Source organism: Rana temporaria, chromosome 5 (genome assembly GCF_905171775.1).
Source record: "Rana temporaria chromosome 5, aRanTem1.1, whole genome shotgun sequence".
Lineage (NCBI taxonomy): Eukaryota > Metazoa > Chordata > Amphibia > Anura > Ranidae > Rana > Rana temporaria.
In genome coordinates, this window is record NC_053493.1 from 4,527,963 (window position 1) to 4,550,078 (window position 22,116).

The 22,116-nt window shown below is 53.1% G+C and overlaps 1 protein-coding gene across 2 annotated transcripts in view; it reads right to left on the minus strand.

Moving 5' to 3' along the window:
• LOC120939743 (mucin-22-like) overlaps window positions 1-16,950 on the minus strand; it is a 71,822-nt gene extending 54,872 nt beyond the window's left edge. Inside the window, exon 1 of one of the 2 annotated variants that reach the window (XM_040352076.1) lies at window positions 16,757-16,950. The gene's annotated coding sequence lies outside the window, so the exon portion shown is untranslated. Of the gene's footprint in view, window positions 1-13,235; window positions 13,332-16,756 lie in introns of those variants that run through there. The other variant, XM_040352077.1, reaches the window with a different exon arrangement.
• Window positions 16,951-22,116: the final 5,166 nt, after the last annotated feature.

Here is a 22,116-nt window from a genome sequence, read left to right on the forward strand (position 1 = left end):
GTGATGCTAGGGCTGTATACACTGTCCTGTGATGCTAGAGCTGTATACTCTGTCCTGTGATGCTAGAGCTGTATACACTGTCCTGTGATGCTAGAGCTGTATACACTGTCCTGTGATACTAGAGCTGTATACTCTGTCCTGTGATGCTAGAGCTGTATACTCTGTCCTGTGATGCTAGGGCTGTATACACTGTCCTGTGATGCTAGAGCTGTATACTCTGTCCTGTGATGCTAGAGCTGTATACACTGTCCTGTGATGCTAGAGCTGTATACACTGTCCTGTGATGCTAGAGCTGTATACACTGTCCTGTGATGCTAGAGCTGTATACTCTGTCCTGTGATGCTAGAGCTGTATACTCTGTCCTGTGATGCTAGGGCTGTATACACTGTCCTGTGATGCTAGGGCTGTATACTCTGTCCTGTGATGCTAGGGCTGTATACACTGTCCTGTGATGCTAGAGCTGTATACTCTGTCCTGTGATGCTAGAGCTGTATACACTGTCCTGTGATGCTAGAGCTGTATACACTGTCCTGTGATGCTAGAGCTGTATACACTGTCCTGTGATGCTAGAGCTGTATACACTGTCCTGTGATACTAGAGCTGTATACTCTGTCCTGTGATGCTAGAGCTGTATACTCTGTCCTGTGATGCTAGGGCTGTATACACTGTCCTGTGATGCTAGAGCTGTATACACTGTCCTGTGATGCTAGAGCTGTATACTCTGTCCTGTGATGCTAGAGCTGTATACACTGTCCTGTGATGCTAGAGCTGTATACACTGTCCTGTGATGCTAGAGCTGTATACACTGTCCTGTGATGCTAGAGCTGTATACACTGCCCTGTGATGCTAGAGCTGTATACACTGTCCTGTGATGCTAGGGCTGTATACACTGTCCTGTGATGCTAGAGCTGTATACACTGTCCTGTGATGCTAGAGCTGTATACTCTGTCCTGTGATGCTAGAGCTGTATACTCTGTCCTGTGATGCTAGAGCTGTATACTCTGTCCTGTGATGCTAGAGCTGTATACTCTGTCCTGTGATGCTAGAGCTGTATACTCTGTCCTGTGATGCTAGGGCTGTATACACTGTCCTGTGATGCTAGAGCTGTATACACTGTCCTGTGATGCTAGAGCTGTATACTCTGTCCTGTGATGCTAGAGCTGTATACTCTGTCCTGTGATGCTAGGGCTGTATACACTGTCCTGTGAGGCTGAGCTGTATACTCTGTCCTGTGATGCTAGAGCTGTATACTCTGTCCTGTGATGCTAGGGCTGTATACACTGTCCTGTGATGCTAGGGCTGTATACACTGTCCTGTGATGCTAGAGCTGTATACACTGTCCTGTGATGCTAGAGCTGTATACTCTGTCCTGTGATGCTAGAGCTGTATACTCTGTCCTGTGATGCTAGAGCTGTATACACTGTCCTGTGATGCTAGAGCTGTATACACTGTCCTGTGATGCTAGAGCTGTATACACTGTCCTGTGATGCTAGAGCTGTATACACTGTCCTGTGATGCTAGGGCTGTATACTCCTGACACTATGGGTGGAATACAGGGGATGGTGTGGGTGGAGTATGTAAGGGGTGGGGCTTATGGGAAGTGGGAGGGGTCAAAGGTGAAGGGCGGAGTCTTGCGCCCCCCCACCAGCCGCCACTGCTCAGACTGTCAGTGGGTGACATTGATTGAAGTAACTGGGAGGATCTACTCAACCTGACCTTTCTAGATCCTAAATTGTTCAGCCTGTGGCAGAGGCCTGTATCCTCCCAGTGACTTTTTGCAAGTGGCGCTTTGGTTGCCAGGCCTGAGATAACTGCCTGTCCGGGGGGCACTTTACCCACCCTGATTGGGTGGCGACGGATTGTTTTGCGTCATTGCTGAGAGCAGGCTTGCTCTCTCCTAACATCCGGAGGCCTGATACTAAAGTTCCTCTACGCTCATCAGCTTTTTTTCCTGGCGTGTGCCTTTTGATGTTGGCCAGTTTGGAATAAAGCTTTGAAACTGAATTTGTGTCTGGACATTAGCTTTTCTCCCACAGAAGTCACCCCTAGACCAAGTCACCAAGGTAACTTAGAAAGCCGATCCTGAATCAAACAGCGGCTCCTGCGGGGGTAGCGCTACAACTGTATTTATCGGCACTGTCTCGGAGGGGACAGGTGGGGGGTGGGGAACGAGTGCTGTCCAATTACATACTGGAGAATCTCCTGTTTACCCGGCGGCACCTGTAATAGGAAGTCTTGTCTCCTGGAATGCCATTGGACGACTCCTCTGTCTATTATAGGAATTATAGAGGCTGCTGTGTAAACAGGAGATTTTCCTGTATGTAATCTGTTGGCGCTCGTCCCGCCCCCCCCCCCCCCCCTCCGAGGCTGCAGATGGGCATCGATCAGAATGCATTCATGGCAATGGAGAGGCTTTATTCATGGGAATGGAGAGGCTGCATTTGGCAATGGTGAGGCTGCATTCATGGCAATGGCGAGGCTACATATGGGCACTGATTGGGCTGCATTGATTGCCCTTATTTTGCTACAGAGTTCTATATTTACATTTATTTTCCTGAAACTTCCCTCCTATAGGGAAGGTGCATGTAATACGCCGATAAATACGGTGGCCCAGATTCAGGTAGATCCGAGCAATATTTGCGTGGGCAAAGAGCAAATATTTTTCTCTGCGCCCACGCAAATATTGCGTTTTGCCCGCGATTCACGGAGCAGTTGCTCCGTAAATTGCGCGGGCGATATGCTAAACAGCCGGGCGTAAGGCTGCCTAATGTAAATGATCCCGCCGGGGGCGGGAATCATTTAAATTAGGCGCGCTCCCGCGCCGAGCGAACAGCGCATGCTCCGTCGGGAAACTTTCCCGACGTGCATTGCGGCAAATGACGTCGCAAGGACGTCATTTGCTTCTAAGTGAACGTGAATGGCGTCCAGCGCCATTCACGGTTCACTTACGTAAACGACGTGAAATTTAAATTTCACGAGCGGGCAGCGCAGCTATACTTTAGCATTGGTTGCGCCTGCTATTAGCAGGAGCAGCCTTATGCTAAAGTCGCCGTACGGAAACTCCGTACCTTGCGTGCGCAGGGCCCGCGCAACTTTTGTGAATCGGTGGTAGTATGCAATTTGAATACTATACACAGATCACAATGACCGCGCCACCTAGCGGCCAACGCAAGAATGCAGCCAAAGATATGAAGACATAAGGAGGCTTATGCCTGTCATATCTTAGGCTGTAGTCGGTGTAACGAGGTTCCTGAATCAGGAGCACTCGTTACACCGGAGCAAGTAAGCACTTGCGCCGCGCTTGCGCCGCGCAACCTATGGTCTAACACACTTAGACCGAATTTTAAAATGGTCGGTCCTCACGCATCTTCACTTCATCAAATCGGCCACTCTTTGAAAAAAGTTTGGACACCCCTGCCTTAAGGCAATGGATTGAGGGAGTTGGGGGGGTTGTTTTGGAAACAACGTGATCATTTTATTCAGTGGATGCACAGCAGTTCCTTGACGTTTTAGGAGTGAGGCCCGGAATGGAAAAGGAAAGAAGAGAATAGTGCAGGGCCGGGCTCGACATTGTGGAAGGCAGTGTTGCCAACCGTCCGTATTTTTACGGACAGTTCGGAAAAACGGGCACTTTTTCCCCCCTTTCGTAAATGTCTGTGGTTGCGAAAATGTGCCAGTAAAAATAGCCGAGATCGGCTCGGCTTGGAACTGCGCATGGAGATTGGAGGCAGGGGGTGATTGGAGGCAGGGGGTGACGGTGGCTGCGGTGGCACCGCAGAGGGGGATGGAGGCAGGGGGTGTTAGTGGCAGGGGGTGATTGGAGGCAGGGGGTGACGGTGGCTGCGGTGGCACCGCAGAGGGGGATGGAGGCAGGGGGTGTTAGTGGCAGGGGGTGATTGGAGGCAGGGGGTGTTGGTGGCACCCCAGAGGGTGGGGGATGGAGACAGGGGTTGTTGGTGGCACCGCAGAGGGGGATGAAGGCAGGGGACGATGAAGGCAGGGGGTGATTGGAGGCAGGGGGTGTTAGTAGCAGGGGGTGATTGGAGGCAGGGGGTGTTGGTGGCACCGCAGAGGGGGATGAAGGCAGGGGACGATGGAGGCAGGGGGAGATTGGAGGCAGGGGGAGATTGGAGGCAGGGGGAATGTGGCACCGCAGAGGGGGATGGAGGCAGGGGGTGTTGGTGGCAGGGGGTGATTGGAGGCAGGGGGTGTTGGTGGCACCCCAGAGGGTGGGGGATGGAGACAGGGGTTGTTGGTGGCACCGCAGAGGGGGATGGAGGCAGGGGGTGATGTGACTAAATAATTTGCCCTTATTATATTGAAAATGACAGAAATATGTTTTTTTACCTTAATATCTACCTTAAATCACATTGCTATTTGCCTGGCGTACTTGTTTGTAGCCTAAATACTGAAATGTAATTTAGTAACTTTTGTGAAATGCCAGTAAAAATGTGGCTGCGCCAGTAAATTTCCGGTGTCGTGCCAGTAAATTTCAATCTGGTAGGTTGGCAACACTGATGGAAGGGGAGACAGCTAAAGTAGGGTGACCAGACATCCCCAGTTTCCAGGGACAGTCCCCGAATTGAGAGCCGTGTCCCCAGAGCCAGTCTGTCCCTGGATTTGTCCCCAGATTGCAGTGGCATGGGAAGGGCATCTGGTACTCTCACCCCCGGGTGCAACATTTAGGGGGTGCAAAATCATTACTGTGCCCTCCTAAGTGTGCTGTGTTACCCCCCCCCCCCCTGCCCAGTGACTTCTGTTGTCCAGCCTGTCCCCCATAATCCCTCTGGTGCGGGTAGTCCGTGTGTGAGAACAGTGGAGGGTCGGTGCAGCATAAGGCGGCTATTGGAGAAGCTCTTGGCAGGGCAGCCCTGCTCTGATGGATTATCATGGAGGCCAGCAAAATCAACCAATCTACACTGTTCATATGGGGGGGGGGGGGGAATAGTGCAGGAATCAGGTAGGTCAGTGTAGTGGTCAGTGTAGGAATCAGGTAGGTCAGTGTAGTGGTCAGTATAGGAATCAGGTAGGTCAGTGTAGGAATCAGGTAGGTCAGTGTGGGAATCAGGTAGGTCAGTGTAGTGGTCAGTATAGGAATCAGGTAGGTCAGTGTAGGAATCAGGTAGGTCAGTGTAGGAATCAGGTAGGTCAGTGTAGGAATCAGGTAGGTCAGTGTAGGAATCTGGTAGGTCAGTGTAGTGGTCAGCGTAGGAATCAGGTAGGTCAGTGTAGTGGTCAGTATAAGAATCAGGTAGGTCAGTGTAGTGGTCAGTGTAGGAATCAGGTAGGTCAGTGTAGTGGTCAGTGTAGGAATCAGGAAACAGGTAGGTCAGTGTAGGAATCAGGTAGGTCAGTGTAAGAATCAGGTAGGTCAGTGTAGGAATCAGGTAGGTCAGTGTAGGAATCAGGTAGGTCAGTGTAAGAATCAGGTAGGTCAGTGTAGTGGTCAGTGTAGGAATCAGGTAGGTCAGTGTAGGAATCAGGTAGGTCAGTGTAGTGGTCAGTGTAGGAATCGGGTAGGTCAGTGTAGGAATCAGGTAGGTCAGTGTAGTGGTCAGTGTAGGAATCAGGTAGGTCAGTGTAGTGGTCAGTGTAGGAATCAGGTAGGTCAGTGTAGTGGTCAGTGTAGGAATCAGGTAGGTCAGTGTAGGAATCAGGTAGGTCAGTGTAGTGGTCAGTGTAGGAATCAGGTAGGTCAGTGTAGTGGTCAGTGTAGGAATCAGGTAGGTCAGTGTAGGAATCAGGTAGGTCAGTGTAGGAATCAGGTAGGTCAGTGTAGTGGTCAGTGTAGGAATCAGGTAGGTTAGTGTAGTGGTCAGTGTAGGAATCAGGTAGGTCAGTACAGGAATGAGGTAGGTCAGTGTAGTGGTCAGTGTAGGAATCAGGTAGGTCAGTGTAGTGGTCAGTGTAGGAATCAGGTAGGTCAGTGTAGGAATCAGGTAGGTCAGTGTAGTGGTCAGTGTAGGAATCAGGTAGGTCAGTGTAGTGGTCAGTGTAGGAATCAGGTAGGTCAGTGTAGGAATCAGGTAGGTCAGTGTAGGAATCAGGTAGGTCAGTGTAGTGGTCAGTGTAGGAATCAGGTAGGTTAGTACAGGAATGAGGTAGGTCAGTGTAGTGGTCAGTGTAGGAATCAGGTAGGTCAGTGTAGGAATCAGGTAGGTCAGTGTAGTGGTCAGTGTAGGAATCGGGTAGGTCAGTGTAGGAATCAGGTAGGTCAGTGCAGTGGTCAGTGTAGGAATCAGGTAGGTCAGTGTAGTGGTAAGTGTAGGAATCAGGTAGGTCAGTGTAGGAATCAGGTAGGTCAGTGTAGGAATCAGGTAGGTCAGTGTAGTGGTCAGTGTAGGAATCAGGTAGGTCAGTGTAGGAATCAGGTAGGTCAGTGGAGGAATCAGGTAGGTCAGTGTACTGGTCAGTGTAGGAATCAGGTAGGTCAGTGTAGGAATCAGGTAGGTCAGTGTAGTGGTCAGTGTAGGAATCAGGTAGGTCAGTGTAGTGGTCAGTGTAGGAATCAGGTAAGTCAGTGTAGTGGTCAGTGTAGGAATCAGGTAGGTCAGCGTAGGAATCAGGTAGGTCAGTGTAGTGGTCAGCGTAGGAATCAGGTAGGTCAGTGTAGGAATCAGGTAGGTCAGTGTAGTGGTCAGTGTAGGAATCAGGTAGGTCAGTGTAGTGGTCAGTGTAGGAATCAGGTAGGTCAGCGTAGGAATCAGGTAGGTCAGTGTAGTGGTCAGCGTAGGAATCAGGTAGGTCAGTGTAGTGGTCAGTGTAGGAATCAGGTAGGTCAGTGTAGTGGTCAGTGTAGGAATCAGGTAGGTCAGTGTAGGCATCAGGTAGGTCAGTGTAGTGGTCAGTGTAGGAATCAGGTAGGTCAGTGTAGTGGTCAGTGTAGGGATAAGGTAGGTCAGTGTAGGAATCAGGAATCAGGTAGGTCAGTGTAGGAATCAGGTAGGTCAGTGTAGGAATCAGGTAGGTCAGTGTAGGAATCAGGTAGGTCAGTGTAGGAATCAGGTAGGTCAGTGTAGGAATCTGGTAGGTCAGTGTAGGAATCTGGTAGGTCAGTGTAGGAATCTGGTAGGTCAGTGTAGTGGTCAGTGTAGGAATTAGGTAGGTCAGTGTAGTGGTCAGCGTAGGAATCAGGTAAGTCTGTATAAGAATCAGGTAGGTCAGTGTAATGGTCAGTGTAAGAATCAGGTAGGTCAGTGTAGTGGTCAGTGTAAGAATCAGGTAGGTCAGTGTGGGAATCAGGTAGGTCAGTGTAGGAATCAGGTAGGTCAGTGTAGGAATCAGGTAGGTCAGTGTAGGAATCAGGTAGGTCAGTGTAGTGGTCAGTGTAGGAATCAGGTAGGTCAGTGTAGGAATCAGGTAGGTCAGTGTAGTGGTCAGTGTAGGAATCAGGTAGGTCAGCGTAGGAATCAGGTAGGTCAGTGTAGTGGTCAGCGTAGGAATCAGGTAGGTCAGTGTAGGAATCAGGTAGGTCAGTGTAGTGGTCAGTGTAGGAATCAGGTAGGTCAGTGTAGTGGTCAGCGTAGGAATCAGGTAGGTCAAAGTAGGAATCAGGTAGGTCAGTGTAGGAATCAGGTAGGTCAGTGTAGGAATCAGGTAGGTCAGCGTAGGAATCAGGTAGGTCAGTGTAGTGGTCAGCGTAGGAATCAGGTAGGTCAGTGTAGGAATCAGGTAGGTCAGTGTAGTGGTCAGTGTAGGAATCAGGTAGGTCAGTGTAGTGGTCAGCGTAGGAATCAGGTAGGTCAAAGTAGGAATCAGGTAGGTCAGTGTAGGAATCAGGTAGGTCAGTGTAGGAATCAGGTAGGTCAGTGTAGGAATCAGGTAGGTCAGTGTAGTGGTCAGTGTAGGAATCAGGTAGGTCAGCGTAGGAATCAGGTAGGTCAGCGTAGGAATCAGGTAGGTCAGCGTAGGAATCAGGTAGGTCAGTGTAGTGGTCAGTGTAGGAATCAGGTAGGTCGGTGTAGGAATCAGGTAGGTCAGTACTACTGTACTAGTGGAAGGGACTCAGGGAGTGCCAGAAGTCTGGCGGGGGGAGGGGTGCAAATTTCTTGCCTTGTCCCGGATGCTGACAACCCCACACTACACCACTGACTGCAGATATCATTTGAGAGAAATAAATGTAGAAAATACCATTTGCAAATTAAAAAAAATATGTCCCCGGATTTAATTTTAAAAATCTAGTCACCTTAAACTAAAGGGTTAATAATATTGGTAACTGAAAAGGTAACAGGGAGGGGCTTTGGGAGGGGCTTTGGGAGGGGCTGTGGGAGGGCCTTTGGGAGGGCCTTTGGGAGGGCCTTTGGGAGGGGCTGTGGGAGGGCCTTTGGGAGGGGCTCTGGGAGGGCCTTTGGGAGGGCCTTTGGGAGGGCCTTTGGGAGGGGCTTTGGGAGGGGCTTTGGGAGGGGCTTAGGGAGGGGCTTCCCTCCCCCTCCCTGTATTTTTGATTCTTTTATTTCAGGTTCAGTGGATGCCGGTTGGTCGCAGCAGCGGTGGTAACGGCGGTGTTATTTGGTCATTGATGGTGGCAGGAGACATACGAGTGTAGGGTCACCACCTTTTCTTCAAGCCAAACCCCAACATTTTAGCGGCATATGAGACCTTTGGGTGCCCCCGAGGAGAGTAGTATTGTGGTGTGCATAGCGTGCCGCTGCGAACAGTGGGTGTGGCCAAATTGATCTTTCTGACATCATCACCCTGCCACCCAGTGATGCCGACCTTGACCCAAAACAGCTGCCCGCAAGAGAGCCTATATATTTGGGTGGAGTCAGGTGATCGCTGTTCTGTGCCACCTGGACGTCTGTCTGGGTCAGGGGCATCTTTAAGGAAGGGCAAAAGGGGGCAGCTGCCCTGGGCCCTGTCATTGTTGTGGGGCCCAAAGCAGCTGCCTTATACTTGCCAATAAGGATGAGCTCCGGCGTGTTGGCATAGAACACGTGCAGAGCCCGCCAGGAAGTGAGCACGGCGCTGCGCTAATCACAGCCAGGGAGACATTGTCCCGATGCTCGGCTGCAGGGATCATGAAATGTCTCCCTGGCTGTGATTAGCGCAGCGCTGTGCTCACTTCCTGGCGGGCTCTGCACGTGTTCTATGCCAACACGCCGGAGCTCATCCTTACTTGCCAACTATCCCAGTTTAAATTCCCTTGTCCCTTGAAGTTTTAGTCCTTTGCTGTGTCCTGATATCTCAGTGTGAAGTGCTGCTACTAATGCTGCCCAGCTCTTCCCTATGGTTGTGTACAGATGACTCACCTGCAGACCCTGTGTTTACATGTAAATAACCATCATTCATATGTGAATAGCTGAGGCCGGTGGCATTCATATGTATATCATGCCAAGGACGTACCTAGAGCATTTGGCACCCGGGGCGGATCCTATATCTGGCACCTCCCCCACCGTAAGGCCCCTTTCACACTGGGGCGTTTTTCAAGCGAAGCCTCATCTGCAATCCCAATGTGCTGGTAAAGCACCGCTAAGACCCTAAAGTTTTTCGGCGTTTTTGCGCGGCGCCTCAGTGTGAAAGGGGAAGGCGTTTTTACAGCGCTTTCAATTCATTTCAATGGAGAGGGGCGTTTTTGGAGCGTTTTTTTTAGCGCCCAAAAGCTGCTCCAATGATGCTGCTTGCAGGACTCGGTGTGAAAGGGTCCATTGAGATGCATGGAGAGCGTTTTATGAGCGTTTTATTGGCGCTATTTTTAACGCTAAAACAATGTAAAAACACTTCAGTGTGAAAGGGGTCCAATATGTAAAAACACCCCACTGTGCCCCCTGCATACCTCTACATCCTTCAATATCTCTTTGTCACTACTGTGTACCCCTCTACACAACTGCACCTCTGGACCCCTTTGCATTACACAGCCCCCTGCACCTCTGGACCCCTTCACATTACACAGCCCCCTGCACCACTGGGCCCCTTACATTACACAGCCCCCGGCATCACTGGGCCCCTTTACATTACACAGCACCCTGCACCTCTGGACCCCTTCACATTACACAGCCCCCTGTATCACTGGACCCCTTACATTACACAGCACCCTGCACCTCTGGACCCCTTCACATTACACAGCACCCTGCACCTCTGGACCCCTTTACATTACACAGCACCCTGCACCACTGGGCCCCTTTACATTACACAGCACCCTGCACCTCTGGACCCCATTTGCATTACACAGCCCCTGCACCTCTGGACCCCTTTACATTACACAGCACCCTGCACCTCTGGGCCCCTTTGCATTACACAGCCCCTGCACCTCTGGACCCCTTCACATTACACAGCCCTTGCACCACTGGACCCCTTTACATTACACAGCCCCCTGCACCTCTGGACCCCTTTGCATTACACAGCACCCTGCACCACTGGACCCCTTTACATTACACAGCCCCCTGCACCTCTGGACCCCTTTACATTACACAGCCCCCTGCACCACTGGACCCCTTTGCATTACACAGCCCCCTTCACCTCTGGACCCCTTCACATTACACAGCCCCCTGCACCTCTGGACCCCTTTACATTACACAGCCCCTGCACCTCTGGGCCCCTTTACATTACACAGCACCCTGCACCTCTGGACCCCTTCACATTACACAGCCCTTGCACCTCTGGACCCCTTTACATTACACAGCCCCCTGCACCACTGGGCCCCTTACATTACACAGCACCCTACACCTCTGGACCCCTTACATTACACAGCCCCCTGCACCTCTGGACCCCTTCACCTTACACAGCCCCCTGCACCACTGGGCCCCTTACATTACACAGCCCCTTCACCTCTGGACCCCTTTACATTACACAGCACCCTGCACCTCTGGGCCCCTTTACATTACACAGCCCCCTGCACCTCTGGACCCCTTTGCATTACACAGCCCTTGCACCTCTGGACCCCTTTACATTACACAGACCCTTGCACCGCTGGACCCCTTTACATTACACAGACCCTTGCACCGCTGGACCCCTTTACATTACACAGCCCTTTCACCTCTGGACCCCTTTACATTCCACAGCCCTTGTACCTCTGGACCCCTTTATATTACACAGCACCCTGCACCTCTGGACCCCTTTACATTACACAGCACCCTGCACCTCTGGACCCCTTTGCATTACACAGCACCCTGCACCTCTGGACCCCTTTACATTACACAGCACCATGTACCTAGGGACCCCTTTACATTACACAGCCCTGGTACCTCTGGACCCCTTTACATTACACAGCACCCTGCACCTCTGGACCCCATTTGCATTACACAGCCCCTGCACCTCTGGACCCCTTTACATTACACAGCACCCTGCACCTCTGGACCCCTTTGCATTACACAGCACCCTGCACCTCTGGACCCCTTTGCATTACACAGCCCCTGCACCTCTGGACCCCTTTACATTACACAGCACTCTGGACCCCTTTACATTACACAGCACCCTGTACCTCTGGACCCCTTTACATTACACAGCCCTTGTACCTCTGGACCCCTTTACATTACACAGCCCTTGTACCTCTGGACCCCTTTACATTACACAGCCCTTGCACCTCTGGACCCCTTTACATTACACAGCACTCTGGACCCCTTTACATTACACAGCACCCTGTACCTCTGGACCCCTTTACATTACACAGCCCTTGCACCTCTGGACCCCTTTACATTACACTGCACCCTGTACCTCTGGACCCCTTTACATTACACAGCCCTTGTACCTCTGGACCCCTTTACATTACATAGCACCCTGCACCTCTGGACCCCTTTACATTACACAGCACCATGTACCTAGGGACCCCTTTACATTACACAGCACCCTGCACCTCTGGACCCCTTTACATTACACAGCACCATGTACCTAGGGACCCCTTTACATTACACAGCCCTTGTACCTCTGGACCCCTTTACATTACACAGCACCCTGCACCTCTGGACCCCTTTGCATTACACATCAGCCTGCATCTCTGGACCCCTTTAAATTACACATCAGCCTGCACCTCTGGACCCCTTTACATTACACAGCCCCCTGTACCACTGGGCCCCTTACATTACACAGCCCCTTGCACCGCTGGACCCCTTTACATTACACAGCCCCCTTCACCTCTGGACCCCTTTACATTACACAGCCCCCTTCACCTCTGGACCCCTTTACATTACACAACACCCTGCACCTCGGGACCCCTTTGCATTACACTGCACCCTGCATCTCTGGACCCCTTTACATTACACAACACCCTGCACCTCTGGACCCCTTTGCATTACACTGCACCCTGCATCTCTGGACCCCTTTACATTACACAGCCCCTTGCACCTCTGGACCCCTTTACATTACACTGCACCCTGCACCTCTAGACCCCTTTACATTACACAGCCCCCCACAGCTCTGGACCCCTTTACATTACACAGTATCCTGCACCTCTAGATGCCTGTATGTTACACAGACACCCCCTTAACAGTTCTGGGCCCCCTGCATGTTACACAGACCCCCCTACCGTGCAGACCCCCTCCCTACAGGTCCCCGCTACAGTACAGGCCCCCCTACAGTGCAGGCCCCCCTACAGTACATGCCCCCTTACAGTGCAGACCCCCGCTACAGTAAAGAACCCCCCTTCCTACAATACAGAACCCCCTTATATCAAGGTCTCCACAGTCCCCCCTTATATCAGGGTCCCCACAGTCCCTCCCCCTTTTTTCAGGGTCCCCACAGTCCCCCCCTTATATCAGGGTCCCCACAGGCCCCCCTTATATCAGGGTCCCCACGCTCCCCCCCTTATATCAGGGTCCCCACAGCCCCCCCTTATATCAGGGTCTCCACAGTCCCCCCCTTATATCAGGGTCCCCACGCTCCCCCCCTTATATCAGGGTCCCCACAGTCCCCCCCTTATATCAGGGTCCCCACAGTCCCCCCCTTATATCAGGGTCTCCACAGCCCCCCCCTTATATCAGGGTCCCCACAGCCCCCCCCCCCTTATATCAGGGTCTCCACAGCCCCACCCCCCCTTATATCAGGGTCCCCACAGTCCCCCCCTTATATCAGGGTCCCCACAGTCCCCCCTTATATCAGGGTCCCCACAGTCCCCCCCTTATATCAGGGTCCCCATAGTCCCGCCTTATATCAGGGTCCCCATAGTCCCCCCCTTATATCAGGGTGCCCACAGTCCCCCCCTTATATCAGGGTCCCCATAGTCCCCCCCTTATATCAGGGTCCCCACAGTCCCCCCTTATATCAGGGTCTGGGCATATGTCACTAACCAATAACAATGACAGTACCGGTGGGAGGAGCCTGGTGTTGCTGGGCGTACACCCTGGACATCCCCCGGTTTCTTTACAAATTGTCCGCTGTCAGTGTGGTGGGCGTAGTGATTGGCGAGGAATGGGCGGGCCCTACCTGCAGGAAGTACACGCCTCTCCTTCCACGAGTAAACACATCCCCAGGTTACCATAGAAACAACAATCAGCACACTCCTGAAACAGCAGCGGCCATGTTCTTGGAGCCACTCTGTGTTTATAAAGAGGCGGCCATTTTCTTGTAGCCACTCTGTGTTTACTTTCTCTTTCATGAATCGTGTAATGATAATCCATGGTGTGATAGTTGTCCATGGACTGTGCAGAGAGTCTCCCCTCCTCCCATACATCATTAGTACTTACAAGCCCCCCCCCCCCCCCCCCCTGCTTGTCCATTTCTGTGATCTCAGAGCCCCAGTGCAGGCACCAGACACATAAAATATATCCAACCTGGTGCCGTTGCCCATAGCATAGTTGCCAACATTTGAAAAAAAATTCCAGGGACACTTTGCAGCACAGCTATGAACATGCCGCCGCGCTCGCGACCAATGGCTCTGCATCTTAAAGGGGACATACCTGGACGCCCATGTGTGCAGCCGTGCCGTCGCCGTACATCGTCGTGCGGCGGTTGGCAAGCCGTTAATCCTTATCAACTGTCATTGCATGCATTTTGTAAACTAAAAAAAATATTTCTTAGGCCCGGTTCACACTGGTGCAATGCGAGAACCCTCCGAATCCACTGTGGGTTCCCGCATCGCACCCGATACGAACTGCTAGGGAGTGTCATAATATGTTACCGCAGGGGTCGACAAATCCCGGACGCCAGGTCGCCATGGCGACTAGAAATAGGGTCCTGGCGACTTGGCTTGGAAGGGGGGCAAAAAAAAAAAAAAAAAAAAAATTTTTTTTTTTGTGAGCTGGCACCATCTGGTGGTGAGCCGTTGGTATTACAAGTTATTACCACCAGATGTGTAAGCTGGCGCCATCTGGTGGTGGCCGTTGGCATTACAAGTTAAACAGCAATTCTAATGTAATTTTTCACTATTTTCACTGCCATCTTCTTCCCTCTAATTAGAACCCCCAAACATTATATATATTTTTTATCCTAACACCCTAGAGAATAAAATGGCGATCGTTGCAATACTTTCTGTCATGCCGTATTTGCGCAGCGGTCTTGCAAGCGCACTTTTTTGGGGAAAAAATTACACTTTTTTTAATTAAAAAATAAGACAACAGTAAAATTATCCCCATTTTTTTTAATATTATGAAAGATAATGTTACGCCGAGTAAATTGATACCCAACATGTCACGCTTCAAAATTACGTCCGCTCGTGGAATGGTGTCAAACTTTTACCCTTTAAAATCTCCATAGGCGACGTTTAAAAAACTCTACAGGTTGCATGTTTTGAGTTAGAGGAGGTCTAGTGCTAGAATTATTGCTCTCGCTCTACCAATCGCGGCGATATCTCACATGTGTGGTTTGAACACCGTTTACATGTGCGGTCGCTGCTCACGTATGTGTTCGCTTCTGCGCGCAAGCTCGTCGCGACGGGGCGCGTTTTCTGGCTCCTAACTTTTTTAGCTGGCTCCTAGATTCCAAGCAAATTTGTCAACCCCTGTGTTACCGACACCCCCAGTTCAGCTGGGGACCCTTACATCAGGGTCCCCTGAGGGCCCCCTTACATCAGGGTCCCCAGACAGTCACACCCCCCCCCCCCCCCCACTTCCAGAGGTTTCCCTGTACCTGGCTAGTCTCCGTTGTGCACCTTGAACACCCAGGACTTCTCCATAGGTGAGATGGGAGGCAGTGATCCACGGGGTCTCCCTGGGGCTTGTAGTTCTCTCTCTGACTGTATCCACTGAAGAGGGGAGGGGCCTCTAACCCAGGCATGTATCATCAAAAGTGTAGAAGCAGAGCTGCCGATCGCGGCCTTCCATGTCCCCCCTTGTTAGGGTGACCACATTTCCAAAACTGCCATTCAGGGACACTTTTGCCAAGGACCGGGGGGGGGGGGGGTTGATTTGTCAGGTGAATGGCTGTTTTAGCACTCATATCATCCCAACACCATGCTTGATATGGTGTCAGGATCATAGGTGTGCGCACAGGGTGTGCCAGGGCCCACCCTAATCACCTCGTGTGCCACAGAATCCCCCTGTTTGGACCCCTGGTATTTCACTGAAGTCCTCTAATGATTCCTAAAAAAAAATTTAAATTCTGTAAAAATAATAAAAAACAAAATAAAAATGAAAAAAATAATCATACCGTCCACTGCTCTACCAGTCAGTCACTTTGAGAGGCAGCTGACCTACCTGTCCACTACGCTGACCTACCTGTCCACTACGCTGACCTACCTGCCCACTAAGGATGAGCTCCGGCGTGTTGGCATAGAACACGTGCGGAACCCGCCAGGAAGTGAGCACAGCGCTGCGCTAATAGCAGCCAGGGAGACATTTCATGATCCCTGCAGCCGAGCATCGGGACAATGTCTCCCTGGCTGTGATTAGCGCAGCGCCGTGCTCACTTCCTGGTGGGTTCCGCACGTGTTCTATGCCAACACGCTGGAACTCATTCTTACTGCCCACTACACCGACCTACCTGCCCACTACACTGACCTACCTGCCCACTACACCGACCTACCTGCCCACTACACCGACCTACCTGCCCACTACACCGACCTACCTGCCCACTACACCGACCTACCTGCCCACTACACTGACCTACCTGCCCACTACACCGACCTACCTGCCCACTACACCGACCTACCTGCCCACTACACCGACCTACCTGCCCACTACACCGACCTACCTGCCCACTACACCGACCTACCTGTCCACTACACCGACCTACCTGTCCACTACACCGACCTACCTGCCCACTACACCGACCTACCTGCCCACTACACCGACCTACCTGCCCACTACACCGACCTACCTGCCCACTACACCGACCTACCTGCCCACTACACCGACCTACCTGCCCACTACACCGACCTACCTGCCCACTACACCGACCTACCTGTCCACTACACCGACCTACCTGCCCACTACACCGACCTACCTGCCCACTACACCGACCTACCTGCCCACTACACCGACCTACCTGTCCACTACACCGACCTACCTGCCCACTACACCGACCTACCTGCCCACTACACCGACCTACCTGCCCACTACACCGACCTACCTGCCCACTACACCGACCTACCTGCCCACTACACCGACCTACCTGCCCACTACACCGACCTACCTGCCCACTACACCGACCTACCTGCCCACTACCCTGACCTACCTGTCCACTACACCGACCTACCTGCCCACTACACCGACCTACCTGTCCACTACGCTGACCTACCTGCCCACTACACCGACCTACCTGCCCACTACACCGACCTACCTGCCCACTACACCGACCTACCTGCCCACTACACCGACCTACCTGCCCACTACACTCTGTCTTGCAGTACTCAGACTACTTCCCCTCAGGTAGATCGGGGGATTTCACTCACCACTCCAGGCCAGGACTCCATCCATAGATAACTGCTATCCACCAGTCCCTTCTTGAGGGTGACATAACTGAGCCATGAGGAAAGGGATAATTTGAGATGGATCACTATTCACTTCAGAGGAAGCACTCCTCCCCCGCACGCCATGTTCTCCACCAGCAGCCTCCACACGCTCGTCTGCACCGAGCACCGCCCCTCCCACTCACACACACGGACCGCCTGAGGAATCATGGGGGACAGGACAGGCTGGACCAGACCACTGGAGTCCCTGGGCGGGGGGGGGGGGGGTGCAGGTGCTGAGGACTGGATTGATTGATTTATTGATTGTGCACAGTGATAATAGGGGCCTGGAGGAAGTCACCCTGGGATAGCAATGACATTCAGTCATTCACAGCAGCGCAGAGGCAGGTTTGGAATGAGCACTGGCTGCTCACCCCCACGCTACACTACTGGGCTGGCCCGGACGGATGACGGTGGAATGACAGGGCCCAGTCCCATCTTCTCCACCCAGTGTGCTTGCCAGAGCACAGCGTGACATGGCTCCCCGCCTCCGCGCGCTGACTACAGAAGTCAACACGCTGAGGCGGGGAGGCGTGTCACGCTGTGCTCTGGGCTCTGGCAAGCACACTGGGTGGAGCAAGATGGCCGCCGCTCCGGAGCTAGGCCAAAGCCGGGGACTTTCCTAGGCTCCGGAGCGCTCCGTGGATCGGTGACGATCCGTTTCACCCCATACTTGCCAACTGTCCCGTTTTTAACGGGACAGTCCCGTGAAATAGGACCTAGTCCCGGCTAATTTAGCCTGCCGGGACTTGTCCCGGTTGTAGGGGTGAAACGGATCGTCACCGATCCACGGAGCGCTCCGGAGCCTAGGAAAGTCCCCGGCTTTGGCCTAGCTCCGGAGCGGCGGCCATCTTGCTCCACCCAGTGTGCTTGCCAGAGCCCAGAGCACAGCGTGACACGCCTCCCCGCCTCAGCGTGTTGACTTCTGTAGTCAGCGCGCGGAGGCGGGGAGCCATGTCACGCTGTGCTCTGGCAAGCACACTGGGTGGAGAAGATGGGACTGGGCCCTGTCATTCCACCGTCATCCGTCCGGGCCAGCCCAGTAGTGTAGCGTGGGGGTGAGCAGCCAGTGCTCATTCCAAACCTGCCTCTGCGCTGCTGTGAATGACTGAATGTCATTGCTATCCCAGGGTGACTTCCTCCAGGCCCCTATTATCACTGTGCACAATCAATAAATCAATCAATCCAGTCCTCAGCACCTGCACCCCCCCCCCCCGCCCAGGGACTCCAGTGGTCTGGTCCAGCCTGTCCTGTCCCCCATGATTCCTCAGGCGGTCCGTGTGTGTGAGTGGGAGGGACGGTGCTCGGTGCAGACGAGCGTGTGGAGGCTGCTGGTGGAGAACATGGCGTGCGGGGGAGGAGTGCTTCCTCTGAAGTGAATAGTGATCCATCTCAAATTATCCCTTTCCTCATGGCTCAGTTATGTCACCCTCAAGAAGGGACTGGTGGATAGCAGTTATCTATGGATGGAGTCCTGGCCTGGAGTGGTGAGTGAAATCCCCCGATCTACCTGAGGGGAAGTAGTCTGAGTGCTGCAAGACAGAGTGTAGTGGGCAGGTAGGTCGGTGTAGTGGGCAGGTAGGTCGGTGTAGTGGGCAGGTAGGTCGGTGTAGTGGGTAGGTCGGTGTAGTGGGCAGGTAGGTCGGTGTAGTGGGCAGGTAGGTCGGTGTAGTGGGCAGGTAGGTCGGTGTAGTGGGCAGGTAGGTCGGTGTAGTGGGCAGGTAGGTCGGTGTAGTGGGCAGGTAGGTCGGTGTAGTGGGCAGGTAGGTCGGTGTAGTGGGCAGGTAGGTCGGTGTAGTGGGCAGGTAGGTCAGTGTAGTGGGCAGGTAGGTCGGTGTAGTGGGTAGGTCGGTGTAGTGGGCAGGTAGGTCGGTGTAGTGGGCAGGTAGGTCGGTGTAGTGGGCAGGTAGGTCGGTGTAGTGGGTAGGTCGGTGTAGTGGGCAGGTAGGTCGGTGTAGTGGGCAGGTAGGTCGGTGTAGTGGGCAGGTAGGTCGGTGTAGTGGGCAGGTAGGTCAGTGTAGTGGGCAGGTAGGTCGGTGTAGTGGGTAGGTCGGTGTAGTGGACAGGTAGGTCGGTGTAGTGGGTAGGTCGGTGTAGTGGGCAGGTAGGTCGGTGTAGTGGGTAGGTCGGTGTAGTGGGCAGGTAGGTCGGTGTAGTGGGTAGGTCGGTGTAGTGGGCAGGTAGGTCGGTGTAGTGGGCAGGTAGGTCGGTGTAGTGGGCAGGTAGGTCGGTGTAGTGGGCAGGTAGGTCGGTGTAGTGGGCAGGTAGGTCGGTGTAGTGGGCAGGTAGGTCGGTGTAGTGGGCAGGTAGGTCGGTGTAGTGGGCAGGTAGGTCAGTGTAGTGGGCAGGTAGGTCGGTGTAGTGGGTAGGTCGGTGTAGTGGACAGGTAGGTCGGTGTAGTGGGTAGGTCGGTGTAGTGGGCAGGTAGGTCGGTGTAGTGGGTAGGTCGGTGTAGTGGGCAGGTAGGTCGATGTAGTGGGCAGGTAGGTCGGTGTAGTGGACAGGTAGGTCGGTGTAGTGGGCAGGTAGGTCGGTGTAGTGGGCAGGTAGGTCGGTGTAGTGGGCAGGTAGGTCGGTGTAGTGGGCAGGTAGGTCGGTGTAGTGGGCAGGTAGGTCGGTGTAGTGGGTAGGTCGGTGTAGTGGGCAGGTAGGTCAGTGTAGTGGGCAGGTAGGTCGGTGTAGTGGGTAGGTCGGTGTAGTGGGCAGGTAGGTCGGTGTAGTGGGCAGGTAGGTCGGTGTAGTGGGCAGGTAGGTCGGTGTAGTGGGTAGGTCGGTGTAGTGGGCAGGTAGGTCGGTGTAGTGGGCAGGTAGGTCGGTGTAGTGGGCAGGTAGGTCGGTGTAGTGGGCAGGTAGGTCAGTGTAGTGGGCAGGTAGGTCGGTGTAGTGGGTAGGTCGGTGTAGTGGACAGGTAGGTCGGTGTAGTGGGTAGGTCGGTGTAGTGGGCAGGTAGGTCGGTGTAGTGGGTAGGTCGGTGTAGTGGGCAGGTAGGTCGGTGTAGTGGGTAGGTCGGTGTAGTGGGCAGGTAGGTCGGTGTAGTGGGCAGGTAGGTCGGTGTAGTGGGCAGGTAGGTCGGTGTAGTGGGCAGGTAGGTCGGTGTAGTGGGCAGGTAGGTCGGTGTAGTGGGCAGGTAGGTCGGTGTAGTGGGCAGGTAGGTCGGTGTAGTGGGCAGGTAGGTCAGGGTAGTGGGCAGGTAGGTCAGTGTAGTGGGCAGGTAGGTCAGTGTAGTGGGCAGGTAGGTCAGTGTAGTGGGCAGTAAGGATGAGCTCCGGCGTGTTGGCATAGAACATGTGCAGAACCCGCCAGGAAGTGAGCACGGCGCTGCGCTAATCACAGCCAGGGAGACATTGTCCCGATGCTCGGCTGCAGGGATCGTGAAATGTCTCCCTGGCTGATATTAGCGCAGCGCCGTGCTCACTTCCTGGCGGGCTCTGCACGTGTTCTATGCCAACACGCCGGAGCTCATCCTTAGTGGGCAGGTAGGTCAGCGTAGTGGACAGGTAGGTCAGCGTAGTGGACAGGTAGGTCAGCTGCCTCTCAAAGTGACTGACTGGTAGAGCAGTGGACGGTATGATTATTTTTTTCATTTTTATTTTGTTTTTTATTATTTTTACAGAATTTTAATTTTTTTTTAGGAATCATTAGAGGACTTCAGTGAAATACCAGGGGTCCAAACAGGGGGATTCTGTGGCACACGAGGTGATTAGGGTGGGCCCTGGCACACCCTGTGCGCACACCTATGATCCTGACACCATATCAAGCATGGTGTTGGGATGATATGAGTGCTAAAACAGCCATTCACCTGACAAATCAACCCCCCCCCCCCCCGGTCCTTGGCAAAAGTGTCCCTGAATGGCAGTTTTGGAAATGTGGTCACCCTAACAAGGGGGGACATGGAAGGCCGCGATCGGCAGCTCTGCTTCTACACTTTTGATGATACATGCCTGGGTTAGAGGCCCCTCCCCTCTTCAGTGGATACAGTCAGAGAGAGAACTACAAGCCCCAGGGAGATCCCGTGGCTTGTTGGCACTATAAAGCCGCCGATCACTGCCTCCCATCTCACCTATGGAGAAGTCCTGGGTGTTCAAGGTGCACAACGGAGACTAGCCAGGTACAGGGAAACCTCTGGAAGTGGGGGGGGGGGGTGTGACTGTCTGGGGACCCTGATGTAAGGGGGCCCTCAGGGGACCCTGATGTAAGGGTCCCCAGCTGAACTGGGGGTGTCGGTAACATATAATGACACTCCCTAGCAGTTCGTATCGGGTGCGATGCGGGAACCCGCAGTGGATTCGGAGGGTTCTCGCATTGCACCAGTGTGAACCGGGCCTAAGAAATATTTTTTTTAGTTTACAAAATGCATGCAATGACAGTTGATAAGGATTAACGGCTTGCCAACCGCCGCACAACGATGTACGGCGACGGCACGGCTGCACACATGGGCGTCCAGGTATGTCCCCTTTAAGATGCAGAGCCATTGGTCGCGAGCGCAGCGGCATGTTCATAGCTGTGCTGCAAAGTGTCCCTGGAATTTTTTTTCAAATGTTGGCAACTATGTCACCCCTACAACCGGGACAAGTCCTGGCAGGCTAAATTAGCCGGGACTAGGTCCTATTTCACGGGACTGTCCCGTTAAAAACGGGACAGTTGGCAAGTATGCCATAGCAACCAATCATCTCTGATTGGCTGAGACACTTTTCATGTGTCCCCTCTCTCCCTCATTGTCTGTAGTGGGACGTCTCCCTTCTGTTGTCTCCATCACCAGACGTGTCCCAGGTCAGTGAGATTGTTATCGTCTGTAGATCAATAATCTCCGTGGTGATAGGAATAAAATTTAAAATAAAAAATTGATATTATTATAAAATAAATGTAATAAAAAATGTTTCTCCTCTTGCCGACGTATACTATATATATATATCCATGGCAGCAAGGCGACTCCCTACATACCTGTATGTGAGTCTGCGCTTCCGGGTCTGGGGCGTGCACGTGCGCTGCTGCCGGCGACCCGCTCCAGCCATGATTGGATACAGCGGGAGCCAATCAGCGGGTCCGACGGACCCGACGATTGTTCCCGAGAGAGACAGAACGGCGGTCTGTCGATGTAAACAAAGCCGATCGGCGTTCTGTGACAAGGGAAGGTAAAGATCCCGCTAAACAGGAACACGGATCTCTGTGTTCCCACCGAACAAGCCCCTCCCCCACAGTTAGTGACCACTCCCAGGGAACACATATAACCCGTTCATCTCCCCTGAAGTCAACCCCTTCCCTGCCAGTGTCATTAATACAGTGACAGTGCATATTTTTAGCAC